Source organism: Camelus dromedarius, chromosome 2, assembly GCF_036321535.1.
Source record: "Camelus dromedarius isolate mCamDro1 chromosome 2, mCamDro1.pat, whole genome shotgun sequence".
NCBI lineage: Eukaryota > Metazoa > Chordata > Mammalia > Artiodactyla > Camelidae > Camelus > Camelus dromedarius.
In genome coordinates this window covers 47,416,004-47,430,812 of record NC_087437.1, presented here as the reverse complement: position 1 = coordinate 47,430,812, position 14,809 = coordinate 47,416,004, and the positions used below count along the sequence as shown (strand labels likewise).

Here is a 14,809-nt window from a genome sequence, read left to right as displayed (position 1 = left end):
GGAGTGGGGGCGCCTTCCAGGCTGTGCTGCATGGCCGGCAGGAGCCTCACCCGGGATGGGCTGCAGGGTTCGAGTTCCCGTCCCAAAGCCCGGGTCGGGGGGGAAGGTGGGAGGGGACGGTGCCTGAGGGGCCAGGGCCGGGGGCTCCTCCGCCTGGCTCAGAGAGGCCCATCGTCCCCCACCCCGGCCGCCTCTTCTCAGTCATTCCCCAGCCGGAGTCAGAGGCACTGGGAGCAGAGAGAAGCAGAGGGTGGCGCCCCTCGGCCTCTGCCCCGCTGCCTCAGGCTCAGGCCTTGCTGTAGCACCGGTAGATGTTGTCCTCCATCAGGGCCACCACCTGCTCGAACTTGTGCTGCAGCTGCGTCCTCCGGGCCGTGGGGTTCGCCTCCAGGGTGGTCATGATCTGTGGGTGATACCTCTTGGCGCATTTATAAATCTCTGCCATGGCCACGTTGGTGTTGAACTCATTCTGGTATTTCCGCAACTCCTCGGCCAGGTGCGCGTTCATCTCCCGCTCGCTGAGCAGGGGTCATGTCGTGGATCTGTTTGTAGTAGCGCTGCACGATTTTCTGGTACTCGGGAATCCCCTTGGCGTAGAGGAGCTTGTTGGTTGGCAAATCCTTGCCCAGCTGCAGGTCGGAGATGGAGGAGACGTCGATGAAGGCCTGTGCGATGACCAGGCAGGGGTCGATCTGGTGCGTCTTGTCGATGTCGAAGACGAACTCAGGGTTCTTCAGGATGTTCACCCAGAACCAGAGAGGAAGGCTGTTGGTCTTCCAGATGTGCAGGGTGTCGGGGGTCTGAGATCCCCCTCTTCTCGGCTTGCTCCTCCAGAAAGTCAAAGAAATACTTGACGACCAGTGGAGGCTTGTCTTCACGGATGCTCAGAATGGCCTTGAACAGGTCATCTAGAAACTTGTGCAGTGTGCCCTTGGTGGACAGCAGATAGATCTCCAGGAGCACCTTCTTGCAGTGGCTCTGCCAGTGGGACTTCTTGGGTTCTGCTAGCTCATCCGTGGGCAGCACCAAATGGAAATACTGCTCTGCGTCCAAGTCTCTCACTCGGCCCAGCATGTTGTCCTTCTTGTCTGTGAGGCTCATGGACAGGGAGGCACCTTCAGGGATCTTGCAGTGGGCCAGCGTGTTGAGCTTCTTGCCGCCATCCTCCACCACTGAGGTGTCGTCCATGTCCCGCAGGATGTAGCTCTGCATGCTGGAGGCGAACCACTCCAGCTCGACGTCCTCGGCACGCGGCCACTAGGAGTAGGGCACGTTCTTGGAGAAGACTTCCAGAATCTTCTCCTTCACCTGCATCAGCGTGTCCGTGTCCATGGCTTGCACACTCAGCGCGCCCATGCCGCAGCCCTAGAAGGACACGTTGAGGTTGTGGGGTTTGGCCTTGATGTTCTCGCGCAGCAGCCACTCCTCGCTGAGCGTGTAGCGGGCCTTGCCGGTGATGGCGTCGATGGTCCATCTACTTCTTAAATGATAGACCTACTCGGCAGAAAAGCACCCCTGATGATGAAACCTCACCGTTCTTCTCCATTTTGTAATCACACACACTTTCAGCCCTTACTTTACTGATGAAAAATATTTATAGTTACTTCTGTCTACACTTTCACCTTTCTGAGGTGATTTTGAATGTGCTGTTTTGAGTAAATGTCTAAACTTATGGGCCCAGGGTTACCCTTGGACTTCTTGACTGGCTTCTGTGAATTTAGTGAGTCTTTTACCCATTCCACCTGTTAAAGGTTATCCGTTAACCTTTGAGGGTTACCAGCTCGTTCAAGGGCAGGATGGTGTATATACACTCACGTGCTGCACGCACGTGTGTGTGTGTGTGTATGTGTGAGATAGAGAACTGATTGACAACAATGAGCTCCAAGAGCCTCCTCTCTCCAGGTGTCCTAGAAGAGGGGCAGAGTATGCCGAGAGAGGGATGTTGCACTTTCTAAGTTAATACTGTTAATATGTATCAGAAGGGGCAGATTATGGAAGAGGAAAGAGCCCACACTTGGCCAGCATTTTCAAAAAGGAATCAACATTGCCAAGTGAAGAAAGTGGAAAGTGTGCATGTTCCCAGATAGAGCAGTCTTATTCCTGGCAGGTGACATGGTTTGGCTTCCTGTAGAAATGCTAAAATATCCCTGCTATTATCTGTTTTTACTGTCAACAATTCAGACACCAAATATGTAGGTTTTCCACACTAAGCAATTCTCTAATTCTATGTGGAGTCCAACAATTTAATACAATTTTGACACTACCCAGAGTTACAGACCCCAGAGGTTAAGGATTCAGTCCCATAAGGCTGCCCCTCACTTCAAAAGCCAATTGCAAGTAGTGGGTCCCCAGGTAAACCACACTTCTCTCTGACTTGGCTACACATTGGAGATTCCCCAGAGCCCCTCTTCAGGTTCAGTAATTTGCTATAACAGCTCACAGGACTGAGGAAAACACTTTACTCACTATTACTGGTTTATTATAAAGGATATTATAAAGGATGCAAATGACACCCAGATGAAGAGATACCAATGGTGAGGTTAGGAAGGGTGTGGGAGCTTCTGTTCCCATGGAGTTTGGGGTGTGCCACCTTCCTGGCACATGAATGCAGTCACCAACTTGGAAGCTCTGTGAACCCTGTTTTGAGTTTTTATGGAGATTCCATTATGTAGGCACAATTGATTAAATCATTGGCCATGGGTTCAATTTCCAGCCCCTCTCCCTGCCTTGGAGGTCAGGGATGGGGCTGAAAAGTCCAACCTTCCAATCACATGATTGGGATTGGTTACTGTGTCATCCAGCCCCATCCTAGAGCTATTTGTGTCCACCAAGAGTCACTTCATTAAGCATAATCTCAGGTAGGGTTGAAAGAAGATTATTATGAATAACAAAAGACTCTCCTCTTACCCCAGCCACTCAGGAAATAAGGGTTTTAGGAGCTCTGTGCCAGGAACCAGGGATGAAGTCCAAATACATATTTCTTATTATATCACAATATCACAGTCCTGTTCATTCTTTTAAATTTTTATTTAAAAATTCCCTTTCTTAAAAATAGGGTGAATAATAGCAATGACAGCTTACTACAGGGAAAGTTGGCTAATGAAGTTAAACTTATTTGAAGTTCTTGAGACCATTGCTTTGGAAGAGAAAGCCTTATTAGTATTAAAACTATTAATTATCATTTATGTAATGATGATTTTTTTTTTCTAGAGGATTATAAGTGAATTCTGGGATTTGAATCCTCCCTTCCCTAATTTTAAAAACTAAGTATTGTGTCTGTGTCTCCTATAGAGAGGACCCATTTTGGAGTCCTGGTTGAGGTGGGGGCCACTCACTGTGGTCACTTGGTCGTTGCATCTAACGGGGTAGAGCACTTTACAGTCCAGCAAGTGTGTTCACAGATGTTGTCTCCTACAGACTCACAGCAAACTAGTGAGGAAGGCTGAGGATTAAGTGTTTGGGGCTTTGGGGTTTCCTGCGTGACTCTGCTATTCAGTGAGCTGAAAATCCTGGTCCCGATTTAGCTTGCCTCTGCTTTTGCGACACTGCCCGCTCTGCACCTGCCTGTGGAGGTGCACGCTGTCCGCTGTGCATGGCTGCCTCCCCCGCCTCCAAGCCCTCTTGCCCGTGGTCACTGAGCCTCCACCACAGAGGAGTCCTCTCCTCTGAACTGTAGCACCTTAAGTTTCAATGAGACTATTTTGAAAAGTGTCTCAATGGTGGGTTTGGAGTCTTCTTTTCTTTCTTCTTCTTACACTGTGTTCTGTACATTTCCTGTAGGGTGAAGAAAGTGAAAATGAAAAGTAATAAAAATCTCATTGATTTGATCATTTTTAGTCATAATCAAAGTGTATGCAGTTCATGGTGGATGATCAGTAAATATCTGATGGATAAATGAATGAATAGCCACACTTGACGCCTGTCCTGGACAGTAGTGTGTGGTGCTGCAAGTCCTGGAGCCCCGGAACCAGACTCCCTGGGTCTGAGTGTCAGAGGTCCTGACGTCAGGAGCTGGGAGGCCTTAGGCAAGTTACTTAATTCCTCTATTTCAGTTTCCTTACCTGTAACATAGGGATAAAATAGTCTTTACTTTATCAAGCTGTTGTGAGGATTAAATGAGTTAATAAATAAAGGCAAAGGATAGCATTAAAGTGCATTTCCATATATTATCTCACTTTTACCTTAACAGCCACTTGATAGTGTAGTGGGAACACTTCTGAATCTCATGGCTGAGGAATCTCAAATTCAAAGGACTGGTGAGAAGCAGAGAGTGTCTAAAATTCAGTTCTGATTCCAAAGTCTCATTTTCTAGGTTGGAGTTGTTTGTTTAGTTCTGAAGATGATTGAAAGACAAAAAAAAAAAAAAAAAAGCGAATAGCTTTGATTTCAGTCAAAGGGTACACATCTTAGAGAAGGACAAACTCACTTTCTGTGGTTGAATGAGATGAAAAAAGGTTGTGCGAAGTATCAGAGATGAGAACAGCCGCTGCCCTTATCACAACCCCTCAGTGCCTCCAGGGAAGAGGAAAAGAGGCAGTTTAGAAGAACTGAGGAAAGGAATCAATCAATTCAATTTAAAACTACATAATACCTTCTTTATTCTTTAGTGTTAGCACTGAGCTTCTGCTGAAAAATCGCTTTGCTCTAAAATGGCCTAATTTTTCCTTTTAATTTGCATTTCCTTCCTGCCCAGATGCTACTGGCAGCTGCCCAGTGGTAGTTTCACTAAAACAACTGTGCTCCACCTCGATGTGTATCTCTAAACTGTCCTTTTACATTTGTTTCTTTGCATAATTTGTCAAACTTTGCAAGTTGCAGAGCAAAATTCTGCCAACAAAAAACAGGAAGTTTGGGCCATCTTTCTGGGTTTACTGTTACTGGTTTTTCAGCAACTAGAATCAAACCCTGGTGAAAGTATTTAACACATTAACAGTTTGAAATTGTGCTCAAGGCTCTGGGCAATGAATATTAAAAAAAAAAAAAAAAACCCAAAACTGAGCAACAAGGGGACTTGGACACATTATTTATACATTTGGTGAGCTCATTCACTCACCCAGGGAAATCAGGCACACGGCTGCCAGCCCAAGGTTAATTTTATTTTCTTCTCAGCCAGGAGCAGGGTGTGCTATTATACAGAGAGAGAAATGAGGACTTTTTAATTGGCCAAGAGGAACTTCTGCTGCACAAGGATATATTCCGATTGCTGGAGGTCAATGGAGTGCTTTAGGATTTTAAAATCCTGCTGCGTTCACAGTTTAATATGAAATCCTCCAAATTGCTAGAATTCAAAAAACCCTGCATTAACAGTTTTGAAACAGAAGAGGGCATCTCATCATGCTTTTTGTCTGTTTGTTTTTTGGGTTTTTTTTGTTGTTTTTTTTTTTTTGAGAATGAAAAGGAAACTGGTCTTTGAATGAAAATGAACAGCATTTCCTTTTCGGAATGAATGAATGAAAATACACTGTTCGTGTTTTCAAAAGTTTAAATGTGACTAAAAATGCTGTATTTGCTTTCTAATTGAAGACTTCTAATACCAAGCTGTTTTATACTATAAAGTAGCTGTTAATTAAACACATTATCACATGGATTCCCTTCTTCCAAGTTGCCCAGCCCTTATTAGCCCAACCTCCCTTAACTTCTTATGTTCAGATGACAGTTTTTCTCAAAATCCAATCTGTCTAAGGGTCGGTGAGTCTTCTATAATTGTGTGTAAAATGTGTGTTTGTGTATTTTTTTTTTTTTTTTTTTGGAGATTTGTAGTTTTAAACATACCATCTACTTTCTCAGGATAAGCCCCTAAGAAGTTTCCACGTTTAATTCCATTTTATACAAATTGGTTCTTTACATTCCGCATATATTTAAATGCTCAGTTTATGACACCTTGGACAAAGCCTGTTATAATAAATACCACTGAATGGAAAAGCTCAGGATTTTCCTAATAATTTAAACCATACCATTATGGAATACAGCAGCAAGCCTTTTGAAAAGTCTTTGGTATTCTTTATATTAATTTCTAGATAGAGCTGAGAGGGAACTTTTTGATCTAATCTGTTCATTTTACTTATTGGTGCCAGAAAGGTGTGAGGTGGGAAGCCCCATAAAAAAGACCGGCAGGACCCCCAGGCAGGGCCACTACTCTCCTGCCAGGGCCACTACTCTCCTGCCAGCACCATCCGGTTCCCTGGCCCAGCGACGTTATCTCACTTTTTGCCTCTGAAATGGCTTACTTCTAGGAAAGTGGAACTTACCCTTAAAATTCTATAGGTTCCCTGAGATCACTCCTGATTGGTTATTTCCTTCACTCCTGATTGGTCCATTTCCCTCACTCCTGATTTGTCCATTTGTAGTACTTCATTTGCATGGAGCTCACTCCTGATTGGTTATTTCTCTCCCTCCTGATTGGTCCATTTCTACAAAACTTGTTCCTAATTAGTCAACTTTTGTTATACCTTATTTACATATGATGTTGCAAAATGTAAACTGGCAGCCTATAAAAGCCTATGTAAACCTACAGACGGGGTCCAGAGCTTGGAGTGTTAACTTCTCTGGGCTCACTGGCGTAAAAAACCTGAGTTCTCCAACTCTCCGAGTGCTGCTTGGTCTCTCGCCTGGATCCAGGCTGCTGTCACAACTGAGCTGTAACACGTTTTTCTGCAATAGTGCAGGGTTCTGTGAAGTGTTACACAGGTAGTAACGTGTTGTGTCAGAGTTCAGGATTACAGCCCAGTCTTCGAGCTTTCAGTCTATTGTTCTTTTTTCTCAGTCTTGCTTGGTCCAAAGCTTGCACTGGTCCAAAACACATGGGACCCTTATATCCCTCTGCTCGTGCATATATGTTGTTTGTCTGTGTTTTTTAATGTTTTGGGTAGGTTGATTTTCTACGTGAACTCTTTGTAGAAAAATATATTTTGTCTTTTTTCCAGTTGATCTAAATTGTTTAACCTGGCAGTGCTCAGTTCAGTTTTATGAAAGAATGAATTTAGTGAGGGCAAAGTGAGTTTGGAAGCAGGAAGGAGCTGTTGGACAAGACAGGGTAGGAAAAGTTAGCTCCAGATTTGACCTCTGGACTTGTTATAATACTTATTGTAAGTCAGAACCTGGTGTTCATTGTTCTATTAATGTCTTCTTCAGTGGCCCCATTTAAAATTTGAGACTGGCCCTTTGTAGCATCCTCTCTATTTCTCTGGGAACATCTAGAACATCCAAGTTGATAATTTTCTAAGAACAATTAAACTTTCAAGAAAAAAAAAATTCCTTGTCATATGGGACATATTCTTGAAGCTGACCCACTATCCCTGAGTCCCAGGATTGGGGTAAAGGTGAGGAATGTGTGTAGCACATATTATTTGGTAATTAAAAAAAAAACTTTTATATTTTAAGGTAGCTATTTTGACTTGATTGACCAAATCCATCAACATAATATCTTGCTTTGCCCTGGGAGTCTTGAGTAGATATCATAAATTACCCTAGAGTTGAAAGTAGAGCCTTTGGGAACCAGACTGGCCTAGGAAGGGTCCTTTCTGGGACTACAGATTTCATGTTCTAGCTAAGGCTGAAGTGCAAGGATCTCCTTGTCTTGCTGGGCAATGTTTCAGCCTGTAGGTTACTTCCAAGACAGACAATTAAGACTCATTGTGTGCTATTCAATGGTATTCATACCCATGTATCTTCTCCTTACTGCATTTATGGAAGACATATGTTGGAATCTAACAGCTGTCTACGGCATTTTCTTTGTAAAACTATAAGTGATGCTTTGTGCATTCTTTTGCATTAGGTAGATGTTTTATTTTCTTTCCTTTTATTGCCTCACATCACACCCCAACCTTGCCGTAACGCCCTAACCATCTAAGCAGAAGTGTGGGGGACAATGGAAAGGAAATTTAGTTGTAGACACTTCATTTTGGAAAGGAAAAAGTCAGAAGCAGAGTAGGGAGCTCAAGGGACTGGTATTTAGATGGGATATCAATGTTTATAGAACCATAAGGGGAATATTTGTTGAAGACATAGTTGTTATTATTTTTAAACAAGTTACTTAAAAAATTAGGAATATGTATGCAAAGTGAGTAATTCAGAGAGTTGATGCAAATATTTAGACATTTCAGGACCCAATCTCTATTAGTTGCTTTGAAAGGTTAAAAAAATTAGGACCTGATTTATCTGGGCAAATTAAGTGTCTGCATTAGTTAAATTTATTAGATAATTGCTTTGTTCTCTATTTAATTTTTATTGCATAGACATAATTTTATAAAAGCATTTATATATATCCTGGAGATAAAGTATTTTTACAAAGCATGATTTTCAATTCCATTGACACTGGACAATGTCAAAGTGTTTATAGTGGCAGTTGCTTTTCTGTAATAACAATAGCAGACATGTTTATAGCATTTACTACTTACTAGGCACAGTTCTGAGCACTTAATTTCATCTTCAAGTTACAAGATGAATGCTATCATTATTTCCATTTTATAGGCAGGACAACTGAATCTCAGAGACATTAATTTGCCTAAGATCACAAAATCCATAGTGATCTGAACCCAAGTAATCTGGCTCTAGATTTTGGGCATGTAACCACTACACTATGCAATCAGTTGATTTTTGAACAGCTTCTGGATTACCTTCTGGCATCGGCCAACTTGATAAGCAAGAATCCTACAATCTTGAATTATTTTTATTTTAAGTGACTGTTTGGTTTTAATCTAGGAACAGAAAGACAGGGAGCATTAAGTGAAGAGAGCTGGGTGAAGGATAATCAAATAGTCCTCTTAGTTTCTATTTTTCTTCCCATTTTTAATTAAGGCATTTAAAAAACATTCTCTATCATAAAAAAGAAAAATAATGCAAGTGAAATGATTGATGGTAGCTGACTTTGGTTCTCAGTGTTAGGAAAACTATAGGGACAGGTGAGGATTGTAACATATTGGAGATTGCTTGTTTTTATAAAAAGGGCAGACATTATTAGGTGTGGTATCACCAGGTCTTTTTTTTTTTTTTTCAAAAAGAAGCAGGTACTCATAATTTTATCTGACATATGTGAATTTTAATTATTAGCTCAATATTTTAAAAGGTATAATAAGAGCTAAATAAAACCTATTTTTCAGCCAGAGGTTACCAGTTTGTATGTAGCCTCTGAAATAAAGAATATCTTGGCGTTGTGTTTATGGGCATGTGCAGGTAAAAGAAAACGTGGAAAAATTGAGTAACTTTGTACCTTAACAGCCCAAAAGTCAATAATAAACTATTACATTTATCACCTTTAGCTGGACTATATTATAAGTAGGAGTTATTTTCAATGATTCAGCCTCCTAGTCAGAGAAAGAAGAGCTATGGAAACTTATAACAGGTTTATAGATTTATAAAGTAAAAAAAAACTTCATAAATATTTAAAGTGAATTGATATGGTCCCTGGACAACGATAATAGATTTTTTTTTTTACTGTATGCAATTGCTATGGCAATTTGCATCTTGATGGATGGATCATTTTATTCTGTAAAATATAGGCTTAGGCAATAATACTCTTTTGCTACTGAGATATTGAGAAATGTAGACAATAAATACGCTTGAAGGGAACAAGAAACAAAATTGTTGTTAATTCCCACTCCATCCAGTCCCATCCCACCTATGCAGAGTCTAGAATCTAGAAGCTTCTCTGCCTCTCTTTTCACTAATGAGAGTACGGTTGCAATGTGGTAATGGCTCTTTTCTTTTCTTTTCTTTTCTTTTCTTTTTTTCAGTTAATATCTAGAGATTGGGAGTGGTAGAGTGAAGAGCATAGCAAATCCTCTTCCCATAAAACAGTGATAAAACTGGATAACACTGCCAAAAACAACCATTACAGAAATCTGAAAATTGACTAAGGGTATGCAACCAATTGATGTGTTTAGTTTACAAGAGCTGCTGAACTTTGGGTGCAAGCAATGAATCTGTGCTGTATTGACCTAGGCTGCTTCCATCCCACCTCCCTCAGTTCCATCATGTGATAGTTTGGTCAGGGTGGGGCAAGCCATGAAAAAAAGGCACCTAGCTACTGGAGGCAGCTGACTCAGTTTGGAGAAGGGAGTGGGAAACCTGATGCCCTCAATTATTTGTCAGAAACAGCAAATAAACAGGGAAGGCTAATGATGCTGCTAGTCTGACTGCTGTGCTCCTAGTTGGAATAAACAAGACACCAGCAGGCTGGTGAGAAGTTTACCAGGGAATTAAAAGGAATGAGATAGCCACAGCAGTCTGCTCACAGGGTGCTAGAAGCCTACCTGCCTGGAGGGGAGGCTTTATCCCTGCATGAATAGATGCCAAAGATACTCTTAGCTGTACTGTAAGTCCTCTCTTCCTTAAAGTGTGGAATGCAGACTTGACAGTATAGGACCTATGTGCACACGTGCTTCATGTTTATTAAACTTAGTTTGCATAGATGCCCTTAATGTATTTGTGGTCTAGGGTCATACGTGATAAAACTGAACGCAATTATAGATCACAGGACCAGACCAGCTGTCTGAATCTGGGATTCTTTCCAGCTGTAAATAGTGCCTGGGCACAGAATCAACTAGCAAAATTAAGGGGTGGAGGGCTTGGGTATTTGGGAAAAAGAAGGAAAGAGTGCTAAGACATCCAAATGTTACAAATTAACCCTCCAAGAGCAAAAGCAGTAGAAAGCTACCGACAACAGCAATTGAGGGCAATAAAGCTTTCAGGAAGGGAGACGTATAAATTGGTAAAGAGGAAAATACAGTGTATTTTGACAAGCTAAACCCCCTCTTAATCAGAACCCCCTCCTTTTAAAAATAATTGGAAAGATTCTACTCTTTGAGGAAATTATTTGTGGGAAAATGTGAATCTTTAAGTTTCTAAAATAACTGCAAAAATAAAATTAGCATTTAAAAGGGTTTTGTGTGTGTGAATGTCATAAAAAGCTATATTTACTTTCTTAGAAAACATCATGTATTGTTAAAGTGTCTGGAATCATGTAAAATTCCCAGTTGAATTAGAAAGCTCTTCCCTTCATTATTGTTTTGGTAAAAAATTATTACACACGTAACACATATAAGTGGCAGAAAAATTTAGAAACTCTAGCTAAGTGTAAAATTTTCAAAATTACTCATTTTCCACCACCCAAAGCTAATAGCATAAACATTATAGTGTGGATCCTTCTAGATACATTGTATGTATCATGCTAAAACTGGCTTCTACACTATTATTAAATTCTTGAGATTGGTTGGAATACTGTATAGGGATCATTTTCAGTCACTTTTAGAGGGGTTTAATTTATGTAGGCATGGATGCATTTCTTTAAGTTTCTCAAAGATATTACTTGTTGTGAACAAGGGTTTATTTGTCTATCTGTCTGTCTAGCTGGCCAGCTGGCCAGCTGGCTAGCTTCCCTGGATCTAGACTCCTTCCTATATTTGGGGAAGTCCTGTGGCAAAGCTTGCCTTCCATGGTAGAAGCTGAAAAGGTCAGATGCATGTTCTTCAACCTTTCATGTAGCTAGGGATTAGGTGTAGGGCTTCACCTTAACATTCTTTGGCTCTTGAAGCAGACAACCAAGGCCAGGACAGAATCCAGTCTAGGGGCAAGGCAGCAGGGGCAGAAACACGCAGGGTGCTGGGTGCAGTGGCTGCTGTGTTGGTGACTCCACCAGTCTGGTCTATGACTTAATTTTTGTTTTGGTCCTGGCTGCTGCCAAACTTCCTTTATTTCTGTGTGTTTTCCTATCCTGTTTCTCCACCTTTTCTGGTGATTCTGGAAACTATTCAGAAATCTTAAATATTTTTTTCCTTCTAAATCAGCTAAAGCCTTTTGTTACTTGCAGCTAAGAACTCAGATTGATAGAGTGCACCTCCCAGTTCCACTCAGAAAATGGAAGATTTCAACCATCTCCAAGGAGCCTTGAAATATAGACTAGAAAGAATTTTGGAGATAATCTTGTCACCTGAATATAGTGAAGGATTCATTTCCTTCAGTGGAAAGAGCTAGAAATGTCTGGGCTCCTCAGGTCCTCATTGTCACTTGCCAGCTGTAGGATATTAGGACAATCAGTTAATTCCCTGGGTTACATTTTTATGTATATGTGTGTATGTATATGTATATAACCTTTAAAGTGAGGGAGTTAGACTTGAATTTCCTTTAGATTTGGAATTCTATGACTTTTAATCAGATTCAGAAACTTTAGATTTTAGATCATAGCTCCTAATTCTGAATTCTCAGTCCCACTAAATACATTACGCTGAGTAAGTATAAATACTAATTAAACTATCAAGGAGGTGTGCAGGGAGTAAATCTACACCCTTTTTTTGAAGTTTAAATCCATTTGACCTTTTGATAAATTAGTAGCAGCACAGATATCCAGATGGAATCATTTGTGGATGAAGGGACAATGTGTGCTCATGTTCATAGCTGAAGACACGAATTAGTCTTTCAGAATTATAAATTATTAGTTTCCTCTATTATAGCTTCTCAGCTTATAAAAGGAAGTTCTTAAATGTTGTTAATATTGTGTGTGTTAAGTATGATGTCTTTCCCAATAGCATTCAAAGACCCAAAAATCTTATCTCAGGTGAAAGTTTGAAGATTGAAACCAGAGATAGTTTACCTGTATGTTCATGGTAAGGCACAGGTCAGTAAACTTTACACTGTCAAGTTGGTGTTTGGATAATGAAAATTTCAATCTGCTTCCTGTGATGCAGAACCCAGCAGTGGCAGAAGCATGAATATTCATAGTAATTTAGTGCTCGAAAAGACCTGGTTAACTTCTATATTTTATAGGTGAGAAAAAAGAGGCTGACAGATTAAATGACTTGTCCAAGATCATGTCACGACCTTCAAATTCAGTGGTAGATTTGAGACTAGAACCCAGGACTTACATCATAAGCAATATGATGGCTGAGATGGTGTTTCTCTTGATCACTGTTGAGACCCAGAGCCTTGTGCGTAGTGGGCACTTCATCATTAAATGTTGACAGTCAGTCAATTCCAGCACAGTGGAATTTTTGCTATGACATGTATACTGAGGAATCTGAAAAAAAATATTCAAAGATTTGATTTAAAAAAAGCAAGACTTAATATTTTAATGCTGGGAGCCAGTGATTAATGCTTATGTTTAGATTCAAGTTGCTCAAATCTGTGACTGTGAATATAGTATGGAAATAGATGAAAACTGGCCTCAGTCTTTCATTCTGAAAGCTCGAGTTGGTGTAGGATGGTGGTGACATTTCTCTCTCTTTAAACAGTTTATCAGAATATTAATATTGATGTAGAGCAGGTGGTGGGGCCGTTTAACCTGTGCTCTAATTAACAGGCCATTAAGATTCTATCAAGGTATCTGAAATATGCACAGCATGGCTCAGGGACGGTTCTCTCTTCCCGGTTGTGTAAGGATTATTTGGGTAAGGTTTTGATCTGAAATATTTACAGTGTATTAAATTGTATGGGCACTTATTTGAATGTGACTAAAGCAGAAAAGCAAATCTTCTCCAACAGTGTATAATGATAAAGTTAAAATGTAGTTTATCATATCAGACTGTTATGTTCTAACAATATTGCTCCAGTTGAGTTAAAATAAAGAGGAGCAGAGATAAAATCCTATTGAAGATAAGTTCAGAAATATGTGTCTAGATTAACTTTGGAATCTTGGTCATTAAGATACAGCTGATCTGATTTCTTAGATCTCTGCCTCTTTCCGCATTCCACTATCATCTCTTCCCAAGTGATGGTTCCTCTTTCATTTTCTGCTTTAGTGTGCTGAGATTTTCTTCCTCTCCAGTGAGAAGAGATTGGACTTCTTTTCATCCATGAAAAAGCAGTCCTTTACATCTTAAGGTTTGCAGTTAGTTCTCTGGAGTTAGAAGATCTATTTGAATATGATAAAATTTTTTAAAAAGATAAAATTTTTTAAAAAGTATATTCTTTAATACTTAGATATCTGGAGTTTCCATATTGGGGATATTTTTTGGCACAAGACAAGTGGCTTTGAATACTTAACTGCAGGCACATGGCTCTGAGATTTTCTGCTGGGGGATTACCGTTTTAGACTGTGGCTGGGAACTTTCCAGGTTCTGTGTTCTACAGAGTACTGTGAACATTATTTATACATTGATGCTAGTTAGAAGACAGGAGAGTAATAGATGTTACCCAGGATAAATAGTAACCACTCTGAAAGGAGGTAAAAGGAAGTGGCATTTTTAGCTGCCATTAAAGAATCACATTGTATGCAATGCATTTTCAACAAATATTCTGTTATCTAATATGCTAGTTATTCCATTGCTCCATTACCTGGTGCTTTTGTGCAGATACTGTGCAGAAAAATGTATGATAATAATAATGATCTGAGTCATTGTGAGATTATTATGTTTGTTTTATTAAACAAATGGGTTTCAAACTAAAAAAAATTAGTGGAAAAATTTAAAAAATGAAATCATATATAAAACCACCATATTAAATAGGAAAAGTAGAACTGTTTGGGACTTATGTGGATTGCAGTTGTGGAGGGGCTGAGCCTGATTCGCTGAGCCACCTGTTTCTGCTCTCTCCATGCCTCGTTTCCCTACACAGTGTTTGCAAACATATTTTTACAGTTTCAGAGAAAATTTACATCCTGTTTGGTATTATTTTAGTGTAACATATTTTAAAAATCAAATTCTAATTTGGAAAATATCAATCTATATTTCACGTATGTTGAGATTCTCTATTAACTAGAATAGAAAATCCATTTTCTGACCTTGCTAGGTAACAGTATATTATCCAAGCAGATTTCATAAGTAGGTTGAGTAAGTGGCTTCACTTATGATTACATTTGAAGGATGTCAAAAGGCACCTG

The 14,809-nt window shown here is 40.2% G+C and overlaps 1 pseudogene; it reads right to left on the bottom strand.

Moving 5' to 3' along the window:
- Window positions 1–276: 276 nt before the first annotated feature.
- Window positions 277–12,598, bottom strand: LOC105086007 (plexin-D1-like; annotated as a pseudogene).
- Window positions 12,599–14,809: the final 2,211 nt, after the last annotated feature.